Raw genomic sequence first — 18,731 nt, forward strand, 5'->3', positions numbered from 1 at the left:
AAAGAGTGCCTGAGCTTCAAAAAGCCTTAAAAAGTCTCTGAGATTCTTCAGAAAGCATGAAAGAGTTTGAGTTTTTTCAAAAGTTCTTCTTAGTCTTCTTCACTAATGGTCTAAGCTTTTAAATAAGGCCTGGTTAGTACTTGGATGGGAGGCCGCATGGGAATACTAGGTGTTGTAAGCTTTTTTAAGAAAAAAAAAAAAGAGTCCCTGAGCTTCTTCAAAAAGCCTTAAAAAGTCTCTGAGATTCTTCAGAAAGCATGAAAGAGCTTGAGTTTTTTCAAAAGTTGTTCTTAGTTTTCTTCACAAATGGTCTAACCTTTTAAATAGCCCAATTTTGGCAGCAGTTTTAGCTTACGGCCATACCACCTTGGGCACGCCCGATCTCGTCTGATCTCGGAAGCTAAGCAGGGTCGGGCCTGGTTAGTACTTGGATGGGAGACCGCCTGGGAATACCAGGTGCTGTAAGCTTTTTAAAAAAAAAAAAAGAGTGCCTGAGCTTCAAAAAGCCTTAAAAAGTCTCTGAGATTCTTCAGAAAGCATGAAAGAGTTTGAGTTTTTTCAAAAGTTCTTCTTAGTCTTCTTCACTAATGGTCTAAGCTTTTAAATAAGGCCTGGTTAGTACTTGGATGGGAGGCCGCATGGGAATACTGGGTGTTGTAAGCTTTTTTAAGAAAAAAAAAAAGAGTGCCTGAGCTTCAAAAAGCCTTAAAAAGTCTCTGAGATTCTTCAGAAAGCATGAAAGAGTTTGAGTTTTTTCAAAAGTTCTTCTTAGTCTTCTTCACTAATGGTCTAAGCTTTTAAATAAGGCCTGGTTAGTACTTGGATGGGAGGCCGCATGGGAATACTAGGTGTTGTAAGCTTTTTTAAGAAAAAAAAAAAGAGTCCCTGAGCTTCTTCAAAAAGCCTTAAAAAGTCTCTGAGATTCTTCAGAAAGCATGAAAGAGCTTGAGTTTTTTCAAAAGTTGTTCTTAGTTTTCTTCACTAATGGTCTAACCTTTTAAATAGCCCAATTTTGGCAGCAGTTTTAGCTTACGGCCATACCACCTTGGGCACGCCCGATCTCGTCTGATCTCGGAAGCTAAGCAGGGTCGGGACTGGTTAGTACTTGGATGGGAGACCGCCTGGGAATACCAGGTGCTGTAAGCTTTTAAAAAAAAAAAAAAAAAAAAAAGAGTGCCTGAGCTTCAAAAAGCCTTAAAAAGTCTCTGAGATTCTTCAGAAAGCATGAAAGAGTTTGAGTTTTTTCAAAAGTTCTTCTTAGTCTTCTTCACTAATGGTCTAAGCTTTTAAATAAGGCCTGGTTAGTACTTGGATGGGAGGCCGCATGGGAATACTAGGTGTTGTAAAAATTTTTAAGAAAAAAAAAAAAGAGTCCCTGAGCTTCTTCAAAAAGCCTTAAAAAGTCTCTGAGATTCTTCAGAAAGCATGAAAGAGCTTGAGTTTTTTCAAAAGTTGTTCTTAGTTTTCTTCACTAATGGTCTAACCTTTTAAATAGCCCAATTTTGGCAGCAGTTTTAGCTTACGGCCATACCACCTTGGGCACGCCCGATCTCGTCTGATCTCGGAAGCTAAGCAGGGTCGGGCCTGGTTAGTACTTGGATGGGAGACCGCCTGGGAATACCAGGTGCTGTAAGCTTTTAAAAAAAAAAAAAAAAAAAAAAGAGTGCCTGAGCTTCAAAAAGCCTTAAAAAGTCTCTGAGATTCTTCAGAAAGCATGAAAGAGTTTGAGTTTTTTCAAAAGTTCTTCTTAGTCTTCTTCACTAATGGTCTAAGCTTTTAAATAAGGCCTGGTTAGTACTTGGATGGGAGGCCGCATGGGAATACTAGGTGTTGTAAGCTTTTTTAAGAAAAAAAAAAAAGAGTCCCTGAGCTTCTTCAAAAACCCTTAAAAAGTCTCTGAGATTCTTCAGAAAGCATGAAAGAGCTTGAGTTTTTTCAAAAGTTGTTCTTAGTTTTCTTCACTAATGGTCTAACCTTTTAAATAGCCCAATTTTGGCAGCAGTTTTAGCTTACGGCCATACCACCTTGGGCACGCCCGATCTCGTCTGATCTCGGAAGCTAAGCAGGGTCGGGCCTGGTTAGTACTTGGATGGGAGACCGCCTGGGAATACCAGGTGCTGTAAGCTTTTAAAAAAAAAAAAAAGAGTGCCTGAGCTTCAAAAAGCCTTAAAAAGTCTCTGAGATTCTTCAGAAAGCATGAAAGAGTTTGAGTTTTTTCAAAAGTTGTTCTTAGTTTTCTTCACTAATGGTCTAACCTTTTAAATAGCCCAATTTTGGCAGCAGTATTCGCTTACGGCCATACCACCTTGGGCACGCCCGATCTCGTCTGATCTCGGAAGCTAAGCAGGGTCGGGACTGGTTAGTACTTGGATGGGAGACCGCCTGGGAATACCAGGTGCTGTAAGCTTTTAAAAAAAAAAAAAAAAAAAAAAGAGTGCCTGAGCTTCAAAAAGCCTTAAAAAGTCTCTGAGATTCTTCAGAAAGCATGAAAGAGTTTGAGTTTTTTCAAAAGTTCTTCTTAGTCTTCTTCACTAATGGTCTAAGCTTTTAAATAAGGCCTGGTTAGTACTTGGATGGGAGGCCGCATGGGAATACTAGGTGTTGTAAAAATTTTTAAGAAAAAAAAAAAAGAGTCCCTGAGCTTCTTCAAAAAGCCTTAAAAAGTCTCTGAGATTCTTCAGAAAGCATGAAAGAGCTTGAGTTTTTTCAAAAGTTGTTCTTAGTTTTCTTCACTAATGGTCTAACCTTTTAAATAGCCCAATTTTGGCAGCAGTTTTAGCTTACGGCCATACCACCTTGGGCACGCCCGATCTCGTCTGATCTCGGAAGCTAAGCAGGGTCGGGCCTGGTTAGTACTTGGATGGGAGACCGCCTGGGAATACCAGGTGCTGTAAGCTTTTAAAAAAAAAAAAAAAAAAAAAAGAGTGCCTGAGCTTCAAAAAGCCTTAAAAAGTCTCTGAGATTCTTCAGAAAGCATGAAAGAGTTTGAGTTTTTTCAAAAGTTCTTCTTAGTCTTCTTCACTAATGGTCTAAGCTTTTAAATAAGGCCTGGTTAGTACTTGGATGGGAGGCCGCATGGGAATACTAGGTGTTGTAAGCTTTTTTAAGAAAAAAAAAAAAGAGTCCCTGAGCTTCTTCAAAAAGCCTTAAAAAGTCTCTGAGATTCTTCAGAAAGCATGAAAGAGCTTGAGTTTTTTCAAAAGTTGTTCTTAGTTTTCTTCACTAATGGTCTAACCTTTTAAATAGCCCAATTTTGGCAGCAGTTTTAGCTTACGGCCATACCACCTTGGGCACGCCCGATCTCGTCTGATCTCGGAAGCTAAGCAGGGTCGGGCCTGGTTAGTACTTGGATGGGAGACCGCCTGGGAATACCAGGTGCTGTAAGCTTTTAAAAAAAAAAAAAAAAAAAAAAAGAGTGCCTGAGCTTCAAAAAGCCTTAAAAAGTCTCTGAGATTCTTCAGAAAGCATGAAAGAGTTTGAGTTTTTTCAAAAGTTCTTCTTAGTCTTCTTCACTAATGGTCTAAGCTTTTAAATAAGGCCTGGTTAGTACTTGGATGGGAGGCCGCATGGGAATACTAGGTGTTGTAAGCTTTTTTAAGAAAAAAAAAAAAGAGTCCCTGAGCTTCTTCAAAAAGCCTTAAAAAGTCTCTGAGATTCTTCAGAAAGCATGAAAGAGCTTGAGTTTTTTCAAAAGTTGTTCTTAGTTTTCTTCACTAATGGTCTAACCTTTTAAATAGCCCAATTTTGGCAGCAGTTTTAGCTTACGGCCATACCACCTTGGGCACGCCCGATCTCGTCTGATCTCGGAAGCTAAGCAGGGTCGGGCCTGGTTAGTACTTGGATGGGAGACCGCCTGGGAATACCAGGTGCTGTAAGCTTTTAAAAAAAAAAAAAAGAGTGCCTGAGCTTCAAAAAGCCTTAAAAAGTCTCTGAGATTCTTCAGAAAGCATGAAAGAGTTTGAGTTTTTTCAAAAGTTGTTCTTAGTTTTCTTCACTAATGGTCTAACCTTTTAAATAGCCCAATTTTGGCAGCAGTATTCGCTTACGGCCATACCACCTTGGGCACGCCCGATCTCGTCTGATCTCGGAAGCTAAGCAGGGTCGGGCCTGGTTAGTACTTGGATGGGAGACCGCCTGGGAATACCAGGTGCTGTAAGCTTTTAAAAAAAAAAAAAAAGAGTGCCTGAGCTTCAAAAAGCCTTAAAAAGTCTCTGAGATTCTTCAGAAAGCATGAAAGAGTTTGAGTTTTTTCAAAAGTTGTTCTTAGTTTTCTTCACTAATGGTCTAACCTTTTAAATAGCCCAATTTTGGCAGCAGTATTCGCTTACGGCCATACCACCTTGGGCACGCCCGATCTCGTCTGATCTCGGAAGCTAAGCAGGGTCGGGCCTGGTTAGTACTTGGATGGGAGCCCGCCTGGGAATACCAGGTGCTGTAAGCTTTTAAAAAAAAAAAAAAAGAGTGCCTGAGCTTCAAAAAGCCTTAAAAAGTCTCTGAGATTCTTCAGAAAGCATGAAAGAGTTTGAGTTTTTTCAAAAGTTGTTCTTAGTTTTCTTCACTAATGGTCTAACCTTTTAAATAGCCCAATTTTGGCAGCAGTATTCGCTTACGGCCATACCACCTTGGGCACGCCCGATCTCGTCTGATCTCGGAAGCTAAGCAGGGTCGGGCCTGGTTAGTACTTGGATGGGAGACCGCCTGGGAATACCAGGTGCTGTAAGCTTTTAAAAAAAAAAAAAAGAGTGCCTGAGCTTCAAAAAGCCTTAAAAAGTCTCTGAGATTCTTCAGAAAGCATGAAAGAGTTTGAGTTTTTTCAAAAGTTGTTCTTAGTTTTCTTCACTAATGGTCTAACCTTTTAAATAGCCCAATTTTGGCAGCAGTATTCGCTTACGGCCATACCACCTTGGGCACGCCCGATCTCGTCTGATCTCGGAAGCTAAGCAGGGTCGGGCCTGGTTAGTACTTGGATGGGAGACCGCCTGGGAATACCAGGTGCTGTAAGCTTTTAAAAAAAAAAAAAAAAAAAAAAGAGTGCCTGAGCTTCAAAAAGCCTTAAAAAGTCTCTGAGATTCTTCAGAAAGCATGAAAGAGTTTGAGTTTTTTCAAAAGTTCTTCTTAGTCTTCTTCACTAATGGTCTAAGCTTTTAAATAAGGCCTGGTTAGTACTTGGATGGGAGGCCGCATGGGAATACTAGGTGTTGTAAGCTTTTTTAAGAAAAAAAAAAAAGAGTCCCTGAGCTTCTTCAAAAAGCCTTAAAAAGTCTCTGAGATTCTTCAGAAAGCATGAAAGAGCTTGAGTTTTTTCAAAAGTTGTTCTTAGTTTTCTTCACTAATGGTCTAACCTTTTAAATAGCCCAATTTTGGCAGCAGTTTTAGCTTACGGCCATACCACCTTGGGCACGCCCGATCTCGTCTGATCTCGGAAGCTAAGCAGGGTCGGGCCTGGTTAGTACTTGGATGGGAGACCGCCTGGGAATACCAGGTGCTGTAAGCTTTTAAAAAAAAAAAAAAAAAAAAAAAGAGTGCCTGAGCTTCAAAAAGCCTTAAAAAGTCTCTGAGATTCTTCAGAAAGCATGAAAGAGTTTGAGTTTTTTCAAAAGTTCTTCTTAGTCTTCTTCACTAATGGTCTAAGCTTTTAAATAAGGCCTGGTTAGTACTTGGATGGGAGGCCGCATGGGAATACTAGGTGTTGTAAGCTTTTTTAAGAAAAAAAAAAAAGAGTCCCTGAGCTTCTTCAAAAAGCCTTAAAAAGTCTCTGAGATTCTTCAGAAAGCATGAAAGAGCTTGAGTTTTTTCAAAAGTTGTTCTTAGTTTTCTTCACTAATGGTCTAACCTTTTAAATAGCCCAATTTTGGCAGCAGTTTTAGCTTACGGCCATACCACCTTGGGCACGCCCGATCTCGTCTGATCTCGGAAGCTAAGCAGGGTCGGGCCTGGTTAGTACTTGGATGGGAGACCGCCTGGGAATACCAGGTGCTGTAAGCTTTTAAAAAAAAAAAAAAGAGTGCCTGAGCTTCAAAAAGCCTTAAAAAGTCTCTGAGATTCTTCAGAAAGCATGAAAGAGTTTGAGTTTTTTCAAAAGTTCTTCTTAGTCTTCTTCACTAATGGTCTAAGCTTTTAAATAAGGCCTGGTTAGTACTTGGATGGGAGGCCGCATGGGAATACTAGGTGTTGTAAGCTTTTTTAAGAAAAAAAAAAAAGAGTCCCTGAGCTTCTTCAAAAAGCCTTAAAAAGTCTCTGAGATTCTTCAGAAAGCATGAAAGAGCTTGAGTTTTTTCAAAAGTTGTTCTTAGTTTTCTTCACTAATGGTCTAACCTTTTAAATAGCCCAATTTTGGCAGCAGTTTTAGCTTACGGCCATACCACCTTGGGCACGCCCGATCTCGTCTGATCTCGGAAGCTAAGCAGGGTCGGGCCTGGTTAGTACTTGGATGGGAGACCGCCTGGGAATACCAGGTGCTGTAAGCTTTTAAAAAAAAAAAAAAAAAAAAAAAGAGTGCCTGAGCTTCAAAAAGCCTTAAAAAGTCTCTGAGATTCTTCAGAAAGCATGAAAGAGTTTGAGTTTTTTCAAAAGTTCTTCTTAGTCTTCTTCACTAATGGTCTAAGCTTTTAAATAAGGCCTGGTTAGTACTTGGATGGGAGGCCGCATGGGAATACTAGGTGTTGTAAGCTTTTTTAAGAAAAAAAAAAAAGAGTCCCTGAGCTTCTTCAAAAAGCCTTAAAAAGTCTCTGAGATTCTTCAGAAAGCATGAAAGAGCTTGAGTTTTTTCAAAAGTTGTTCTTAGTTTTCTTCACTAATGGTCTAACCTTTTAAATAGCCCAATTTTGGCAGCAGTTTTAGCTTACGGCCATACCACCTTGGGCACGCCCGATCTCGTCTGATCTCGGAAGCTAAGCAGGGTCGGGCCTGGTTAGTACTTGGATGGGAGACCGCCTGGGAATACCAGGTGCTGTAAGCTTTTAAAAAAAAAAAAAAGAGTGCCTGAGCTTCAAAAAGCCTTAAAAAGTCTCTGAGATTCTTCAGAAAGCATGAAAGAGTTTGAGTTTTTTCAAAAGTTGTTCTTAGTTTTCTTCACTAATGGTCTAACCTTTTAAATAGCCCAATTTTGGCAGCAGTATTCGCTTACGGCCATACCACCTTGGGCACGCCCGATCTCGTCTGATCTCGGAAGCTAAGCAGGGTCGGGCCTGGTTAGTACTTGGATGGGAGACCGCCTGGGAATACCAGGTGCTGTAAGCTTTTAAAAAAAAAAAAAAAGAGTGCCTGAGCTTCAAAAAGCCTTAAAAAGTCTCTGAGATTCTTCAGAAAGCATGAAAGAGTTTGAGTTTTTTCAAAAGTTGTTCTTAGTTTTCTTCACTAATGGTCTAACCTTTTAAATAGCCCAATTTTGGCAGCAGTATTCGCTTACGGCCATACCACCTTGGGCACGCCCGATCTCGTCTGATCTCGGAAGCTAAGCAGGGTCGGGCCTGGTTAGTACTTGGATGGGAGCCCGCCTGGGAATACCAGGTGCTGTAAGCTTTTAAAAAAAAAAAAAAAGAGTGCCTGAGCTTCAAAAAGCCTTAAAAAGTCTCTGAGATTCTTCAGAAAGCATGAAAGAGTTTGAGTTTTTTCAAAAGTTGTTCTTAGTTTTCTTCACTAATGGTCTAACCTTTTAAATAGCCCAATTTTGGCAGCAGTATTCGCTTACGGCCATACCACCTTGGGCACGCCCGATCTCGTCTGATCTCGGAAGCTAAGCAGGGTCGGGCCTGGTTAGTACTTGGATGGGAGACCGCCTGGGAATACCAGGTGCTGTAAGCTTTTAAAAAAAAAAAAAAGAGTGCCTGAGCTTCAAAAAGCCTTAAAAAGTCTCTGAGATTCTTCAGAAAGCATGAAAGAGTTTGAGTTTTTTCAAAAGTTGTTCTTAGTTTTCTTCACTAATGGTCTAACCTTTTAAATAGCCCAATTTTGGCAGCAGTATTCGCTTACGGCCATACCACCTTGGGCACGCCCGATCTCGTCTGATCTCGGAAGCTAAGCAGGGTCGGGCCTGGTTAGTACTTGGATGGGAGACCGCCTGGGAATACCAGGTGCTGTAAGCTTTTAAAAAAAAAAAAAAAGAGTGCCTGAGCTTCAAAAAGCCTTAAAAAGTCTCTGAGATTCTTCAGAAAGCATGAAAGAGTTTGAGTTTTTTCAAAAGTTGTTCTTAGTTTTCTTCACTAATGGTCTAACCTTTTAAATAGCCCAATTTTGGCAGCAGTATTCGCTTACGGCCATACCACCTTGGGCACGCCCGATCTCGTCTGATCTCGGAAGCTAAGCAGGGTCGGGCCTGGTTAGTACTTGGATGGGAGCCCGCCTGGGAATACCAGGTGCTGTAAGCTTTTAAAAAAAAAAAAAAGAGTGCCTGAGCTTCAAAAAGCCTTAAAAAGTCTCTGAGATTCTTCAGAAAGCATGAAAGAGTTTGAGTTTTTTCAAAAGTTGTTCTTAGTTTTCTTCACTAATGGTCTAACCTTTTAAATAGCCCAATTTTGGCAGCAGTATTCGCTTACGGCCATACCACCTTGGGCACGCCCGATCTCGTCTGATCTCGGAAGCTAAGCAGGGTCGGGCCTGGTTAGTACTTGGATGGGAGACCGCCTGGGAATACCAGGTGCTGTAAGCTTTTAAAAAAAAAAAAAAGAGTGCCTGAGCTTCAAAAAGCCTTAAAAAGTCTCTGAGATTCTTCAGAAAGCATGAAAGAGTTTGAGTTTTTTCAAAAGTTGTTCTTAGTTTTCTTCACTAATGGTCTAACCTTTTAAATAGCCCAATTTTGGCAGCAGTATTCGCTTACGGCCATACCACCTTGGGCACGCCCGATCTCGTCTGATCTCGGAAGCTAAGCAGGGTCGGGCCTGGTTAGTACTTGGATGGGAGACCGCCTGGGAATACCAGGTGCTGTAAGCTTTTAAAAAAAAAAAAAAAAAAAAAAGAGTGCCTGAGCTTCAAAAAGCCTTAAAAAGTCTCTGAGATTCTTCAGAAAGCATGAAAGAGTTTGAGTTTTTTCAAAAGTTCTTCTTAGTCTTCTTCACTAATGGTCTAAGCTTTTAAATAAGGCCTGGTTAGTACTTGGATGGGAGGCCGCATGGGAATACTAGGTGTTGTAAGCTTTTTTAAGAAAAAAAAAAAAGAGTCCCTGAGCTTCTTCAAAAAGCCTTAAAAAGTCTCTGAGATTCTTCAGAAAGCATGAAAGAGCTTGAGTTTTTTCAAAAGTTGTTCTTAGTTTTCTTCACTAATGGTCTAACCTTTTAAATAGCCCAATTTTGGCAGCAGTATTCGCTTACGGCCATACCACCTTGGGCACGCCCGATCTCGTCTGATCTCGGAAGCTAAGCAGGGTCGGGCCTGGTTAGTACTTGGATGGGAGACCGCCTGGGAATACCAGGTGCTGTAAGCTTTTAAAAAAAAAAAAAAAAAAAAAAAGAGTGCCTGAGCTTCAAAAAGCCTTAAAAAGTCTCTGAGATTCTTCAGAAAGCATGAAAGAGTTTGAGTTTTTTCAAAAGTTCTTCTTAGTCTTCTTCACTAATGGTCTAAGCTTTTAAATAAGGCCTGGTTAGTACTTGGATGGGAGGCCGCATGGGAATACTAGGTGTTGTAAGCTTTTTTAAGAAAAAAAAAAAAGAGTCCCTGAGCTTCTTCAAAAAGCCTTAAAAAGTCTCTGAGATTCTTCAGAAAGCATGAAAGAGCTTGAGTTTTTTCAAAAGTTGTTCTTAGTTTTCTTCACTAATGGTCTAACCTTTTAAATAGCCCAATTTTGGCAGCAGTTTTAGCTTACGGCCATACCACCTTGGGCACGCCCGATCTCGTCTGATCTCGGAAGCTAAGCAGGGTCGGGCCTGGTTAGTACTTGGATGGGAGACCGCCTGGGAATACCAGGTGCTGTAAGCTTTTAAAAAAAAAAAAAAGAGTGCCTGAGCTTCAAAAAGCCTTAAAAAGTCTCTGAGATTCTTCAGAAAGCATGAAAGAGTTTGAGTTTTTTCAAAAGTTCTTCTTAGTCTTCTTCACTAATGGTCTAAGCTTTTAAATAAGGCCTGGTTAGTACTTGGATGGGAGGCCGCATGGGAATACTAGGTGTTGTAAGCTTTTTTAAGAAAAAAAAAAAAGAGTCCCTGAGCTTCTTCAAAAAGCCTTAAAAAGTCTCTGAGATTCTTCAGAAAGCATGAAAGAGCTTGAGTTTTTTCAAAAGTTGTTCTTAGTTTTCTTCACTAATGGTCTAACCTTTTAAATAGCCCAATTTTGGCAGCAGTTTTAGCTTACGGCCATACCACCTTGGGCACGCCCGATCTCGTCTGATCTCGGAAGCTAAGCAGGGTCGGGCCTGGTTAGTACTTGGATGGGAGACCGCCTGGGAATACCAGGTGCTGTAAGCTTTTAAAAAAAAAAAAAAAAAAAAAAGAGTGCCTGAGCTTCAAAAAGCCTTAAAAAGTCTCTGAGATTCTTCAGAAAGCATGAAAGAGTTTGAGTTTTTTCAAAAGTTCTTCTTAGTCTTCTTCACTAATGGTCTAAGCTTTTAAATAAGGCCTGGTTAGTACTTGGATGGGAGGCCGCATGGGAATACTAGGTGTTGTAAGCTTTTTTAAGAAAAAAAAAAAAGAGTCCCTGAGCTTCTTCAAAAAGCCTTAAAAAGTCTCTGAGATTCTTCAGAAAGCATGAAAGAGCTTGAGTTTTTTCAAAAGTTGTTCTTAGTTTTCTTCACTAATGGTCTAACCTTTTAAATAGCCCAATTTTGGCAGCAGTTTTAGCTTACGGCCATACCACCTTGGGCACGCCCGATCTCGTCTGATCTCGGAAGCTAAGCAGGGTCGGGCCTGGTTAGTACTTGGATGGGAGACCGCCTGGGAATACCAGGTGCTGTAAGCTTTTAAAAAAAAAAAAAAGAGTGCCTGAGCTTCAAAAAGCCTTAAAAAGTCTCTGAGATTCTTCAGAAAGCATGAAAGAGTTTGAGTTTTTTCAAAAGTTGTTCTTAGTTTTCTTCACTAATGGTCTAACCTTTTAAATAGCCCAATTTTGGCAGCAGTATTCGCTTACGGCCATACCACCTTGGGCACGCCCGATCTCGTCTGATCTCGGAAGCTAAGCAGGGTCGGGCCTGGTTAGTACTTGGATGGGAGACCGCCTGGGAATACCAGGTGCTGTAAGCTTTTAAAAAAAAAAAAAAAGAGTGCCTGAGCTTCAAAAAGCCTTAAAAAGTCTCTGAGATTCTTCAGAAAGCATGAAAGAGTTTGAGTTTTTTCAAAAGTTGTTCTTAGTTTTCTTCACTAATGGTCTAACCTTTTAAATAGCCCAATTTTGGCAGCAGTATTCGCTTACGGCCATACCACCTTGGGCACGCCCGATCTCGTCTGATCTCGGAAGCTAAGCAGGGTCGGGCCTGGTTAGTACTTGGATGGGAGCCCGCCTGGGAATACCAGGTGCTGTAAGCTTTTAAAAAAAAAAAAAAAGAGTGCCTGAGCTTCAAAAAGCCTTAAAAAGTCTCTGAGATTCTTCAGAAAGCATGAAAGAGTTTGAGTTTTTTCAAAAGTTGTTCTTAGTTTTCTTCACTAATGGTCTAACCTTTTAAATAGCCCAATTTTGGCAGCAGTATTCGCTTACGGCCATACCACCTTGGGCACGCCCGATCTCGTCTGATCTCGGAAGCTAAGCAGGGTCGGGCCTGGTTAGTACTTGGATGGGAGACCGCCTGGGAATACCAGGTGCTGTAAGCTTTTAAAAAAAAAAAAAAGAGTGCCTGAGCTTCAAAAAGCCTTAAAAAGTCTCTGAGATTCTTCAGAAAGCATGAAAGAGTTTGAGTTTTTTCAAAAGTTGTTCTTAGTTTTCTTCACTAATGGTCTAACCTTTTAAATAGCCCAATTTTGGCAGCAGTATTCGCTTACGGCCATACCACCTTGGGCACGCCCGATCTCGTCTGATCTCGGAAGCTAAGCAGGGTCGGGCCTGGTTAGTACTTGGATGGGAGACCGCCTGGGAATACCAGGTGCTGTAAGCTTTTAAAAAAAAAAAAAAAAAAAAAAAGAGTGCCTGAGCTTCAAAAAGCCTTAAAAAGTCTCTGAGATTCTTCAGAAAGCATGAAAGAGTTTGAGTTTTTTCAAAAGTTCTTCTTAGTCTTCTTCACTAATGGTCTAAGCTTTTAAATAAGGCCTGGTTAGTACTTGGATGGGAGGCCGCATGGGAATACTAGGTGTTGTAAGCTTTTTTAAGAAAAAAAAAAAAGAGTCCCTGAGCTTCTTCAAAAAGCCTTAAAAAGTCTCTGAGATTCTTCAGAAAGCATGAAAGAGCTTGAGTTTTTTCAAAAGTTGTTCTTAGTTTTCTTCACTAATGGTCTAACCTTTTAAATAGCCCAATTTTGGCAGCAGTTTTAGCTTACGGCCATACCACCTTGGGCACGCCCGATCTCGTCTGATCTCGGAAGCTAAGAAGGGTCGGGCCTGGTTAGTACTTGGATGGGAGACCGCCTGGGAATACCAGGTGCTGTAAGCTTTTAAAAAAAAAAAAAAAAAAAAAAAAGAGTGCCTGAGCTTCAAAAAGCCTTAAAAAGTCTCTGAGATTCTTCAGAAAGCATGAAAGAGTTTGAGTTTTTTCAAAAGTTCTTCTTAGTCTTCTTCACTAATGGTCTAAGCTTTTAAATAAGGCCTGGTTAGTACTTGGATGGGAGGCCGCATGGGAATACTAGGTGTTGTAAGCTTTTTTAAGAAAAAAAAAAAAGAGTCCCTGAGCTTCTTCAAAAAGCCTTAAAAAGTCTCTGAGATTCTTCAGAAAGCATGAAAGAGCTTGAGTTTTTTCAAAAGTTGTTCTTAGTTTTCTTCACTAATGGTCTAACCTTTTAAATAGCCCAATTTTGGCAGCAGTTTTAGCTTACGGCCATACCACCTTGGGCACGCCCGATCTCGTCTGATCTCGGAAGCTAAGCAGGGTCGGGCCTGGTTAGTACTTGGATGGGAGACCGCCTGGGAATACCAGGTGCTGTAAGCTTTTAAAAAAAAAAAAAAGAGTGCCTGAGCTTCAAAAAGCCTTAAAAAGTCTCTGAGATTCTTCAGAAAGCATGAAAGAGTTTGAGTTTTTTCAAAAGTTCTTCTTAGTCTTCTTCACTAATGGTCTAAGCTTTTAAATAAGGCCTGGTTAGTACTTGGATGGGAGGCCGCATGGGAATACTAGGTGTTGTAAGCTTTTTTAAGAAAAAAAAAAAAGAGTCCCTGAGCTTCTTCAAAAAGCCTTAAAAAGTCTCTGAGATTCTTCAGAAAGCATGAAAGAGCTTGAGTTTTTTCAAAAGTTGTTCTTAGTTTTCTTCACTAATGGTCTAACCTTTTAAATAGCCCAATTTTGGCAGCAGTTTTAGCTTACGGCCATACCACCTTGGGCACGCCCGATCTCGTCTGATCTCGGAAGCTAAGCAGGGTCGGGCCTGGTTAGTACTTGGATGGGAGACCGCCTGGGAATACCAGGTGCTGTAAGCTTTTAAAAAAAAAAAAAAGAGTGCCTGAGCTTCAAAAAGCCTTAAAAAGTCTCTGAGATTCTTCAGAAAGCATGAAAGAGTTTGAGTTTTTTCAAAAGTTCTTCTTAGTCTTCTTCACTAATGGTCTAAGCTTTTAAATAAGGCCTGGTTAGTACTTGGATGGGAGGCCGCATGGGAATACTAGGTGTTGTAAGCTTTTTTAAGAAAAAAAAAAAAGAGTCCCTGAGCTTCTTCAAAAAGCCTTAAAAAGTCTCTGAGATTCTTCAGAAAGCATGAAAGAGCTTGAGTTTTTTCAAAAGTTGTTCTTAGTTTTCTTCACTAATGGTCTAACCTTTTAAATAGCCCAATTTTGGCAGCAGTTTTAGCTTACGGCCATACCACCTTGGGCACGCCCGATCTCGTCTGATCTCGGAAGCTAAGCAGGGTCGGGCCTGGTTAGTACTTGGATGGGAGACCGCCTGGGAATACCAGGTGCTGTAAGCTTTTAAAAAAAAAAAAAAAAAAAAAAGAGTGCCTGAGCTTCAAAAAGCCTTAAAAAGTCTCTGAGATTCTTCAGAAAGCATGAAAGAGTTTGAGTTTTTTCAAAAGTTCTTCTTAGTCTTCTTCACTAATGGTCTAAGCTTTTAAATAAGGCCTGGTTAGTACTTGGATGGGAGGCCGCATGGGAATACTAGGTGTTGTAAGCTTTTTTAAGAAAAAAAAAAAAGAGTCCCTGAGCTTCTTCAAAAAGCCTTAAAAAGTCTCTGAGATTCTTCAGAAAGCATGAAAGAGCTTGAGTTTTTTCAAAAGTTGTTCTTAGTTTTCTTCACTAATGGTCTAACCTTTTAAATAGCCCAATTTTGGCAGCAGTTTTAGCTTACGGCCATACCACCTTGGGCACGCCCGATCTCGTCTGATCTCGGAAGCTAAGCAGGGTCGGGCCTGGTTAGTACTTGGATGGGAGACCGCCTGGGAATACCAGGTGCTGTAAGCTTTTAAAAAAAAAAAAAAGAGTGCCTGAGCTTCAAAAAGCCTTAAAAAGTCTCTGAGATTCTTCAGAAAGCATGAAAGAGTTTGAGTTTTTTCAAAAGTTGTTCTTAGTTTTCTTCACTAATGGTCTAACCTTTTAAATAGCCCAATTTTGGCAGCAGTATTCGCTTACGGCCATACCACCTTGGGCACGCCCGATCTCGTCTGATCTCGGAAGCTAAGCAGGGTCGGGCCTGGTTAGTACTTGGATGGGAGACCGCCTGGGAATACCAGGTGCTGTAAGCTTTTAAAAAAAAAAAAAAAGAGTGCCTGAGCTTCAAAAAGCCTTAAAAAGTCTCTGAGATTCTTCAGAAAGCATGAAAGAGTTTGAGTTTTTTCAAAAGTTGTTCTTAGTTTTCTTCACTAATGGTCTAACCTTTTAAATAGCCCAATTTTGGCAGCAGTATTCGCTTACGGCCATACCACCTTGGGCACGCCCGATCTCGTCTGATCTCGGAAGCTAAGCAGGGTCGGGCCTGGTTAGTACTTGGATGGGAGCCCGCCTGGGAATACCAGGTGCTGTAAGCTTTTAAAAAAAAAAAAAAAGAGTGCCTGAGCTTCAAAAAGCCTTAAAAAGTCTCTGAGATTCTTCAGAAAGCATGAAAGAGTTTGAGTTTTTTCAAAAGTTGTTCTTAGTTTTCTTCACTAATGGTCTAACCTTTTAAATAGCCCAATTTTGGCAGCAGTATTCGCTTACGGCCATACCACCTTGGGCACGCCCGATCTCGTCTGATCTCGGAAGCTAAGCAGGGTCGGGCCTGGTTAGTACTTGGATGGGAGACCGCCTGGGAATACCAGGTGCTGTAAGCTTTTAAAAAAAAAAAAAAGAGTGCCTGAGCTTCAAAAAGCCTTAAAAAGTCTCTGAGATTCTTCAGAAAGCATGAAAGAGTTTGAGTTTTTTCAAAAGTTGTTCTTAGTTTTCTTCACTAATGGTCTAACCTTTTAAATAGCCCAATTTTGGCAGCAGTATTCGCTTACGGCCATACCACCTTGGGCACGCCCGATCTCGTCTGATCTCGGAAGCTAAGCAGGGTCGGGCCTGGTTAGTACTTGGATGGGAGACCGCCTGGGAATACCAGGTGCTGTAAGCTTTTAAAAAAAAAAAAAAAAGAGTGCCTGAGCTTCAAAAAGCCTTAAAAAGTCTCTGAGATTCTTCAGAAAGCATGAAAGAGTTTGAGTTTTTTCAAAAGTTGTTCTTAGTTTTCTTCACTAATGGTCTAACCTTTTAAATAGCCCAATTTTGGCAGCAGTATTCGCTTACGGCCATACCACCTTGGGCACGCCCGATCTCGTCTGATCTCGGAAGCTAAGCAGGGTCGGGCCTGGTTAGTACTTGGATGGGAGCCCGCCTGGGAATACCAGGTGCTGTAAGCTTTTAAAAAAAAAAAAAAGAGTGCCTGAGCTTCAAAAAGCCTTAAAAAGTCTCTGAGATTCTTCAGAAAAGCATGAAAGAGTTTGAGTTTTTTCAAAAGTTGTTCTTAGTTTTCTTCACTAATGGTCTAACCTTTTAAATAGCCCAATTTTGGCAGCAGTATTCGCTTACGGCCATACCACCTTGGGCACGCCCGATCTCGTCTGATCTCGGAAGCTAAGCAGGGTCGGGCCTGGTTAGTACTTGGATGGGAGACCGCCTGGGAATACCAGGTGCTGTAAGCTTTTAAAAAAAAAAAAAAGAGTGCCTGAGCTTCAAAAAGCCTTAAAAAGTCTCTGAGATTCTTCAGAAAGCATGAAAGAGTTTGAGTTTTTTCAAAAGTTGTTCTTAGTTTTCTTCACTAATGGTCTAACCTTTTAAATAGCCCAATTTTGGCAGCAGTATTCGCTTACGGCCATACCACCTTGGGCACGCCCGATCTCGTCTGATCTCGGAAGCTAAGCAGGGTCGGGCCTGGTTAGTACTTGGATGGGAGACCGCCTGGGAATACCAGGTGCTGTAAGCTTTTAAAAAAAAAAAAAAGAGTGCCTGAGCTTCAAAAAGCCTTAAAAAGTCTCTGAGATTCTTCAGAAAGCATGAAAGAGTTTGAGTTTTTTCAAAAGTTGTTCTTAGTTTTCTTCACTAATGGTCTAACCTTTTAAATAGCCCAATTTTGGCAGCAGTATTCGCTTACGGCCATACCACCTTGGGCACGCCCGATCTCGTCTGATCTCGGAAGCTAAGCAGGGTCGGGCCTGGTTAGTACTTGGATGGGAGCCCGCCTGGGAATACCAGGTGCTGTAAGCTTTTAAAAAAAAAAAAAAGAGTGCCTGAGCTTCAAAAAGCCTTAAAAAGTCTCTGAGATTCTTCAGAAAGCATGAAAGAGTTTGAGTTTTTTCAAAAGTTGTTCTTAGTTTTCTTCACTAATGGTCTAACCTTTTAAATAGCCCAATTTTGGCAGCAGTATTCGCTTACGGCCATACCACCTTGGGCACGCCCGATCTCGTCTGATCTCGGAAGCTAAGCAGGGTCGGGCCTGGTTAGTACTTGGATGGGAGACCGCCTGGGAATACCAGGTGCTGTAAGCTTTTAAAAAAAAAAAAAAGAGTGCCTGAGCTTCAAAAAGCCTTAAAAAGTCTCTGAGATTCTTCAGAAAGCATGAAAGAGTTTGAGTTTTTTCAAAAGTTGTTCTTAGTTTTCTTCACTAATGGTCTAACCTTTTAAATAGCCCAATTTTGGCAGCAGTATTCGCTTACGGCCATACCACCTTGGGCACGCCCGATCTCGTCTGATCTCGGAAGCTAAGCAGGGTCGGGCCTGGTTAGTACTTGGATGGGAGACCGCCTGGGAATACCAGGTGCTGTAAGCTTTTAAAAAAAAAAAAAAAAAAAAAAGAGTGCCTGAGCTTCAAAAAGCCTTAAAAAGTCTCTGAGATTCTTCAGAAAGCATGAAAGAGTTTGAGTTTTTTCAAAAGTTCTTCTTAGTCTTCTTCACTAATGGTCTAAGCTTTTAAATAAGGCCTGGTTAGTACTTGGATGGGAGGCCGCATGGGAATACTAGGTGTTGTAAGCTTTTTTAAGAAAAAAAAAAAAGAGTCCCTGAGCTTCTTCAAAAAGCCTTAAAAAGTCTCTGAGATTCTTCAGAAAGCATGAAAGAGCTTGAGTTTTTTCAAAAGTTGTTCTTAGTTTTCTTCACTAATGGTCTAACCTTTTAAATAGCCCAATTTTGGCAGCAGTATTCGCTTACGGCCATACCACCTTGGGCACGCCCGATCTCGTCTGATCTCGGAAGCTAAGCAGGGTCGGGCCTGGTTAGTACTTGGATGGGAGACCGCCTGGGAATACCAGGTGCTGTAAGCTTTTAAAAAAAAAAAAAAAAAAAAAAAGAGTGCCTGAGCTTCAAAAAGCCTTAAAAAGTCTCTGAGATTCTTCAGAAAGCATGAAAGAGTTTGAGTTTTTTCAAAAGTTCTTCTTAGTCTTCTTCACTAATGGTCTAAGCTTTTAAATAAGGCCTGGTTAGTACTTGGATGGGAGGCCGCATGGGAATACTAGGTGTTGTAAGCTTTTTTAAGAAAAAAAAAAAAGAGTCCCTGAGCTTCTTCAAAAAGCCTTAAAAAGTCTCTGAGATTCTTCAGAAAGCATGAAAGAGCTTGAGTTTTTTCAAAAGTTGTTCTTAGTTTTCTTCACTAATGGTCTAACCTTTTAAATAGCCCAATTTTGGCAGCAGTTTTAGCTTACGGCCATACCACCTTGGGCACGCCCGATCTCGTCTGATCTCGGAAGCTAAGCAGGGTCGGGCCTGGTTAGTACTTGGATGGGAGACCGCCTGGGAATACCAGGTGCTGTAAGCTTTTAAAAAAAAAAAAAAGAGTGCCTGAGCTTCAAAAAGCCTTAAAAAGTCTCTGAGATTCTTCAGAAAGCATGAAAGAGTTTGAGTTTTTTCAAAAGTTCTTCTTAGTCTTCTTCACTAATGGTCTAAGCTTTTAAATAAGGCCTGGTTAGTACTTGGATGGGAGGCCGCATGGGAATACTAGGTGTTGTAAGCTTTTTTAAGAAAAAAAAAAAAGAGTCCCTGAGCTTCTTCAAAAAGCCTTAAAAAGTCTCTGAGATTCTTCAGAAAGCATGAAAGAGCTTGAGTTTTTTCAAAAGTTGTTCTTAGTTTTCTTCACTAATGGTCTAACCTTTTAAATAGCCCAATTTTGGCAGCAGTTTTAGCTTACGGCCATACCACCTTGGGCACGCCCGATCTCGTCTGATCTCGGAAGCTAAGCAGGGTCGGGCCTGGTTAGTACTTGGATGGGAGACCGCCTGGGAATACCAGGTGCTGTAAGCTTTTAAAAAA

The 18,731-nt window shown here is 40.9% G+C and overlaps 49 non-coding genes across 49 annotated transcripts; all 49 read left to right on the forward strand.

Annotated features, from left to right (window-relative positions):
• The first annotated feature begins 349 nt into the window (after positions 1 to 349).
• LOC143700137 (5S ribosomal RNA) lies at positions 350 to 468 on the forward strand. Its single transcript, XR_013189035.1, has one exon. It is a non-coding gene; the product is annotated as a 5S ribosomal RNA (ribosomal RNA).
• A 559-nt stretch (positions 469 to 1,027) lies between these two features.
• On the forward strand, positions 1,028 to 1,146 carry LOC143700078 (5S ribosomal RNA). The gene has a single exon (XR_013188980.1). It is a non-coding gene; the product is annotated as a 5S ribosomal RNA (ribosomal RNA).
• Positions 1,147 to 1,517: 371 nt separating this feature from the next.
• LOC143700148 (5S ribosomal RNA) lies at positions 1,518 to 1,636 on the forward strand. Its single transcript, XR_013189046.1, has one exon. It is a non-coding gene; the product is annotated as a 5S ribosomal RNA (ribosomal RNA).
• A 371-nt stretch (positions 1,637 to 2,007) lies between these two features.
• On the forward strand, positions 2,008 to 2,126 carry LOC143700159 (5S ribosomal RNA). Its single transcript, XR_013189057.1, has one exon. It is a non-coding gene; the product is annotated as a 5S ribosomal RNA (ribosomal RNA).
• A 162-nt stretch (positions 2,127 to 2,288) lies between these two features.
• LOC143700079 (5S ribosomal RNA) lies at positions 2,289 to 2,407 on the forward strand. The gene has a single exon (XR_013188981.1). It is a non-coding gene; the product is annotated as a 5S ribosomal RNA (ribosomal RNA).
• Positions 2,408 to 2,778: 371 nt separating this feature from the next.
• On the forward strand, positions 2,779 to 2,897 carry LOC143700170 (5S ribosomal RNA). The gene has a single exon (XR_013189068.1). It is a non-coding gene; the product is annotated as a 5S ribosomal RNA (ribosomal RNA).
• Positions 2,898 to 3,268: 371 nt separating this feature from the next.
• LOC143700182 (5S ribosomal RNA) lies at positions 3,269 to 3,387 on the forward strand. The gene has a single exon (XR_013189079.1). It is a non-coding gene; the product is annotated as a 5S ribosomal RNA (ribosomal RNA).
• Positions 3,388 to 3,759: 372 nt separating this feature from the next.
• Positions 3,760 to 3,878, forward strand: LOC143700193 (5S ribosomal RNA). The gene has a single exon (XR_013189090.1). It is a non-coding gene; the product is annotated as a 5S ribosomal RNA (ribosomal RNA).
• A 162-nt stretch (positions 3,879 to 4,040) lies between these two features.
• On the forward strand, positions 4,041 to 4,159 carry LOC143700205 (5S ribosomal RNA). Its single transcript, XR_013189102.1, has one exon. It is a non-coding gene; the product is annotated as a 5S ribosomal RNA (ribosomal RNA).
• A 163-nt stretch (positions 4,160 to 4,322) lies between these two features.
• Positions 4,323 to 4,441, forward strand: LOC143699956 (5S ribosomal RNA). Its single transcript, XR_013188860.1, has one exon. It is a non-coding gene; the product is annotated as a 5S ribosomal RNA (ribosomal RNA).
• Positions 4,442 to 4,604: 163 nt separating this feature from the next.
• LOC143700216 (5S ribosomal RNA) lies at positions 4,605 to 4,723 on the forward strand. Its single transcript, XR_013189113.1, has one exon. It is a non-coding gene; the product is annotated as a 5S ribosomal RNA (ribosomal RNA).
• A 162-nt stretch (positions 4,724 to 4,885) lies between these two features.
• Positions 4,886 to 5,004, forward strand: LOC143700228 (5S ribosomal RNA). The gene has a single exon (XR_013189124.1). It is a non-coding gene; the product is annotated as a 5S ribosomal RNA (ribosomal RNA).
• A 371-nt stretch (positions 5,005 to 5,375) lies between these two features.
• LOC143700239 (5S ribosomal RNA) lies at positions 5,376 to 5,494 on the forward strand. The gene has a single exon (XR_013189135.1). It is a non-coding gene; the product is annotated as a 5S ribosomal RNA (ribosomal RNA).
• A 372-nt stretch (positions 5,495 to 5,866) lies between these two features.
• Positions 5,867 to 5,985, forward strand: LOC143700251 (5S ribosomal RNA). The gene has a single exon (XR_013189146.1). It is a non-coding gene; the product is annotated as a 5S ribosomal RNA (ribosomal RNA).
• Positions 5,986 to 6,348: 363 nt separating this feature from the next.
• LOC143700263 (5S ribosomal RNA) lies at positions 6,349 to 6,467 on the forward strand. Its single transcript, XR_013189157.1, has one exon. It is a non-coding gene; the product is annotated as a 5S ribosomal RNA (ribosomal RNA).
• A 372-nt stretch (positions 6,468 to 6,839) lies between these two features.
• On the forward strand, positions 6,840 to 6,958 carry LOC143700275 (5S ribosomal RNA). The gene has a single exon (XR_013189169.1). It is a non-coding gene; the product is annotated as a 5S ribosomal RNA (ribosomal RNA).
• A 162-nt stretch (positions 6,959 to 7,120) lies between these two features.
• LOC143700287 (5S ribosomal RNA) lies at positions 7,121 to 7,239 on the forward strand. Its single transcript, XR_013189180.1, has one exon. It is a non-coding gene; the product is annotated as a 5S ribosomal RNA (ribosomal RNA).
• Positions 7,240 to 7,402: 163 nt separating this feature from the next.
• On the forward strand, positions 7,403 to 7,521 carry LOC143699958 (5S ribosomal RNA). Its single transcript, XR_013188862.1, has one exon. It is a non-coding gene; the product is annotated as a 5S ribosomal RNA (ribosomal RNA).
• A 163-nt stretch (positions 7,522 to 7,684) lies between these two features.
• On the forward strand, positions 7,685 to 7,803 carry LOC143700298 (5S ribosomal RNA). The gene has a single exon (XR_013189191.1). It is a non-coding gene; the product is annotated as a 5S ribosomal RNA (ribosomal RNA).
• A 162-nt stretch (positions 7,804 to 7,965) lies between these two features.
• On the forward strand, positions 7,966 to 8,084 carry LOC143700310 (5S ribosomal RNA). Its single transcript, XR_013189202.1, has one exon. It is a non-coding gene; the product is annotated as a 5S ribosomal RNA (ribosomal RNA).
• Positions 8,085 to 8,247: 163 nt separating this feature from the next.
• LOC143699959 (5S ribosomal RNA) lies at positions 8,248 to 8,366 on the forward strand. The gene has a single exon (XR_013188863.1). It is a non-coding gene; the product is annotated as a 5S ribosomal RNA (ribosomal RNA).
• A 162-nt stretch (positions 8,367 to 8,528) lies between these two features.
• LOC143700322 (5S ribosomal RNA) lies at positions 8,529 to 8,647 on the forward strand. Its single transcript, XR_013189214.1, has one exon. It is a non-coding gene; the product is annotated as a 5S ribosomal RNA (ribosomal RNA).
• Positions 8,648 to 8,809: 162 nt separating this feature from the next.
• On the forward strand, positions 8,810 to 8,928 carry LOC143700333 (5S ribosomal RNA). The gene has a single exon (XR_013189225.1). It is a non-coding gene; the product is annotated as a 5S ribosomal RNA (ribosomal RNA).
• Positions 8,929 to 9,299: 371 nt separating this feature from the next.
• On the forward strand, positions 9,300 to 9,418 carry LOC143700344 (5S ribosomal RNA). Its single transcript, XR_013189236.1, has one exon. It is a non-coding gene; the product is annotated as a 5S ribosomal RNA (ribosomal RNA).
• A 372-nt stretch (positions 9,419 to 9,790) lies between these two features.
• LOC143700355 (5S ribosomal RNA) lies at positions 9,791 to 9,909 on the forward strand. Its single transcript, XR_013189247.1, has one exon. It is a non-coding gene; the product is annotated as a 5S ribosomal RNA (ribosomal RNA).
• Positions 9,910 to 10,272: 363 nt separating this feature from the next.
• Positions 10,273 to 10,391, forward strand: LOC143700366 (5S ribosomal RNA). Its single transcript, XR_013189258.1, has one exon. It is a non-coding gene; the product is annotated as a 5S ribosomal RNA (ribosomal RNA).
• A 371-nt stretch (positions 10,392 to 10,762) lies between these two features.
• On the forward strand, positions 10,763 to 10,881 carry LOC143700377 (5S ribosomal RNA). Its single transcript, XR_013189269.1, has one exon. It is a non-coding gene; the product is annotated as a 5S ribosomal RNA (ribosomal RNA).
• Positions 10,882 to 11,043: 162 nt separating this feature from the next.
• LOC143700389 (5S ribosomal RNA) lies at positions 11,044 to 11,162 on the forward strand. The gene has a single exon (XR_013189280.1). It is a non-coding gene; the product is annotated as a 5S ribosomal RNA (ribosomal RNA).
• A 163-nt stretch (positions 11,163 to 11,325) lies between these two features.
• On the forward strand, positions 11,326 to 11,444 carry LOC143699960 (5S ribosomal RNA). Its single transcript, XR_013188864.1, has one exon. It is a non-coding gene; the product is annotated as a 5S ribosomal RNA (ribosomal RNA).
• Positions 11,445 to 11,607: 163 nt separating this feature from the next.
• Positions 11,608 to 11,726, forward strand: LOC143700400 (5S ribosomal RNA). Its single transcript, XR_013189291.1, has one exon. It is a non-coding gene; the product is annotated as a 5S ribosomal RNA (ribosomal RNA).
• Positions 11,727 to 11,888: 162 nt separating this feature from the next.
• Positions 11,889 to 12,007, forward strand: LOC143700412 (5S ribosomal RNA). Its single transcript, XR_013189302.1, has one exon. It is a non-coding gene; the product is annotated as a 5S ribosomal RNA (ribosomal RNA).
• A 372-nt stretch (positions 12,008 to 12,379) lies between these two features.
• LOC143700076 (5S ribosomal RNA) lies at positions 12,380 to 12,498 on the forward strand. Its single transcript, XR_013188978.1, has one exon. It is a non-coding gene; the product is annotated as a 5S ribosomal RNA (ribosomal RNA).
• Positions 12,499 to 12,871: 373 nt separating this feature from the next.
• On the forward strand, positions 12,872 to 12,990 carry LOC143700423 (5S ribosomal RNA). The gene has a single exon (XR_013189313.1). It is a non-coding gene; the product is annotated as a 5S ribosomal RNA (ribosomal RNA).
• A 363-nt stretch (positions 12,991 to 13,353) lies between these two features.
• On the forward strand, positions 13,354 to 13,472 carry LOC143700435 (5S ribosomal RNA). Its single transcript, XR_013189325.1, has one exon. It is a non-coding gene; the product is annotated as a 5S ribosomal RNA (ribosomal RNA).
• A 363-nt stretch (positions 13,473 to 13,835) lies between these two features.
• On the forward strand, positions 13,836 to 13,954 carry LOC143700446 (5S ribosomal RNA). Its single transcript, XR_013189336.1, has one exon. It is a non-coding gene; the product is annotated as a 5S ribosomal RNA (ribosomal RNA).
• Positions 13,955 to 14,325: 371 nt separating this feature from the next.
• Positions 14,326 to 14,444, forward strand: LOC143700457 (5S ribosomal RNA). Its single transcript, XR_013189347.1, has one exon. It is a non-coding gene; the product is annotated as a 5S ribosomal RNA (ribosomal RNA).
• A 162-nt stretch (positions 14,445 to 14,606) lies between these two features.
• On the forward strand, positions 14,607 to 14,725 carry LOC143700469 (5S ribosomal RNA). Its single transcript, XR_013189358.1, has one exon. It is a non-coding gene; the product is annotated as a 5S ribosomal RNA (ribosomal RNA).
• A 163-nt stretch (positions 14,726 to 14,888) lies between these two features.
• LOC143699961 (5S ribosomal RNA) lies at positions 14,889 to 15,007 on the forward strand. The gene has a single exon (XR_013188865.1). It is a non-coding gene; the product is annotated as a 5S ribosomal RNA (ribosomal RNA).
• A 163-nt stretch (positions 15,008 to 15,170) lies between these two features.
• LOC143700480 (5S ribosomal RNA) lies at positions 15,171 to 15,289 on the forward strand. The gene has a single exon (XR_013189369.1). It is a non-coding gene; the product is annotated as a 5S ribosomal RNA (ribosomal RNA).
• Positions 15,290 to 15,451: 162 nt separating this feature from the next.
• Positions 15,452 to 15,570, forward strand: LOC143700492 (5S ribosomal RNA). Its single transcript, XR_013189381.1, has one exon. It is a non-coding gene; the product is annotated as a 5S ribosomal RNA (ribosomal RNA).
• Positions 15,571 to 15,734: 164 nt separating this feature from the next.
• Positions 15,735 to 15,853, forward strand: LOC143699962 (5S ribosomal RNA). Its single transcript, XR_013188866.1, has one exon. It is a non-coding gene; the product is annotated as a 5S ribosomal RNA (ribosomal RNA).
• Positions 15,854 to 16,016: 163 nt separating this feature from the next.
• Positions 16,017 to 16,135, forward strand: LOC143700504 (5S ribosomal RNA). The gene has a single exon (XR_013189392.1). It is a non-coding gene; the product is annotated as a 5S ribosomal RNA (ribosomal RNA).
• A 162-nt stretch (positions 16,136 to 16,297) lies between these two features.
• LOC143700515 (5S ribosomal RNA) lies at positions 16,298 to 16,416 on the forward strand. Its single transcript, XR_013189403.1, has one exon. It is a non-coding gene; the product is annotated as a 5S ribosomal RNA (ribosomal RNA).
• A 162-nt stretch (positions 16,417 to 16,578) lies between these two features.
• LOC143699963 (5S ribosomal RNA) lies at positions 16,579 to 16,697 on the forward strand. Its single transcript, XR_013188867.1, has one exon. It is a non-coding gene; the product is annotated as a 5S ribosomal RNA (ribosomal RNA).
• Positions 16,698 to 16,859: 162 nt separating this feature from the next.
• Positions 16,860 to 16,978, forward strand: LOC143700526 (5S ribosomal RNA). Its single transcript, XR_013189414.1, has one exon. It is a non-coding gene; the product is annotated as a 5S ribosomal RNA (ribosomal RNA).
• A 162-nt stretch (positions 16,979 to 17,140) lies between these two features.
• Positions 17,141 to 17,259, forward strand: LOC143700537 (5S ribosomal RNA). Its single transcript, XR_013189425.1, has one exon. It is a non-coding gene; the product is annotated as a 5S ribosomal RNA (ribosomal RNA).
• Positions 17,260 to 17,630: 371 nt separating this feature from the next.
• LOC143700549 (5S ribosomal RNA) lies at positions 17,631 to 17,749 on the forward strand. Its single transcript, XR_013189437.1, has one exon. It is a non-coding gene; the product is annotated as a 5S ribosomal RNA (ribosomal RNA).
• A 372-nt stretch (positions 17,750 to 18,121) lies between these two features.
• LOC143700561 (5S ribosomal RNA) lies at positions 18,122 to 18,240 on the forward strand. The gene has a single exon (XR_013189448.1). It is a non-coding gene; the product is annotated as a 5S ribosomal RNA (ribosomal RNA).
• Positions 18,241 to 18,603: 363 nt separating this feature from the next.
• On the forward strand, positions 18,604 to 18,722 carry LOC143700573 (5S ribosomal RNA). Its single transcript, XR_013189459.1, has one exon. It is a non-coding gene; the product is annotated as a 5S ribosomal RNA (ribosomal RNA).
• Positions 18,723 to 18,731: the final 9 nt, after the last annotated feature.

The sequence above is a fragment of the Siphateles boraxobius genome, unplaced genomic scaffold (genome assembly GCF_051911475.1).
Source record: "Siphateles boraxobius isolate OS27281-9 unplaced genomic scaffold, OSU_SipBor_1 317, whole genome shotgun sequence".
NCBI lineage: Eukaryota > Metazoa > Chordata > Actinopteri > Cypriniformes > Leuciscidae > Siphateles > Siphateles boraxobius.